Genomic DNA, 954 nt, shown 5'->3' with positions numbered 1-954 from the left:
AACAAAAAGGTTTCAACTGTGACTAGCTTGTAACTAAAAATATTAAATATAATTTATCTACTTGATTAGTTTTAGAATTAAGACTTATTATATATTTTAATGCCAAGTTTAATAATTTATTTGTAAATAGGCTCAGTTAAAAAGCTTGCGTGGGTCCATGTTTAACCCACGGCTCGTAGGTTCGCCATGCCTGGTATATACTTTAAAGTAAACTTTTTAGTTGTTTACACTTCTAAAATAAGTTGTTGGTTTTCAAATTTTGGCACAATTTTAATTTAACTGTAATTTATGAATGAAAATGATTCATGGAAATAACAATTTTCATTAGATTAAGATAGCCCACAGTTTGTTTAAACAGATTTATTTTAACATTTAATTTGTTGATGGGAATTAAATCAAGAGAGAATATTAATATCTTTGCTAGAACTCCACTAGCGCACTCTATCTATTAATGGAAATAACAATCCAATATTTAAAAACCTCCAAAATTTCCATTTTGTGTCTTAATTCATTTCAGACAGAAATTGTAAAGTATTTTGGAAAAGAAATTAAAGTATAAAATGTTTTGAGCCGTGTTACTTCTTGACACTGAATTATAAAATTTTAGAGTTAGTTCCTTCACTAAAAAATTAATTTCTTACAAGTGTTTTATCAAATGAGAAAACAGTTTCCCCCTGACAGAATTAAGAACGCCATTTTGTTCCTCAGCTCCTCATTTATTTATACTAATTACTTATTTCTAATATGCTTCCAGTTTTAAATCGTCCATCTTAGTGCTTACTACATTGTGGATCTCACTAACCACTCCTTTTACCTAAATCATGAAATAAATTGGAACACATTAAAACTGTATCAATACTTTCGTTAATAACTTTATATTGTTATAAAAATAAAAATAATGTAAAAAAAAGAATTTAAGATTTAAAATTCATACATGGTATATACCAGCAATGG

The sequence above is a fragment of the Halyomorpha halys genome, unplaced genomic scaffold (genome assembly GCF_000696795.3).
Source record: "Halyomorpha halys isolate HHAL.00 unplaced genomic scaffold, Hhal_1.1 Scaffold300.1, whole genome shotgun sequence".
In the NCBI taxonomy this organism is placed as follows: domain Eukaryota; kingdom Metazoa; phylum Arthropoda; class Insecta; order Hemiptera; family Pentatomidae; genus Halyomorpha; species Halyomorpha halys.
This window is presented reverse-complemented; position numbering follows the sequence as displayed.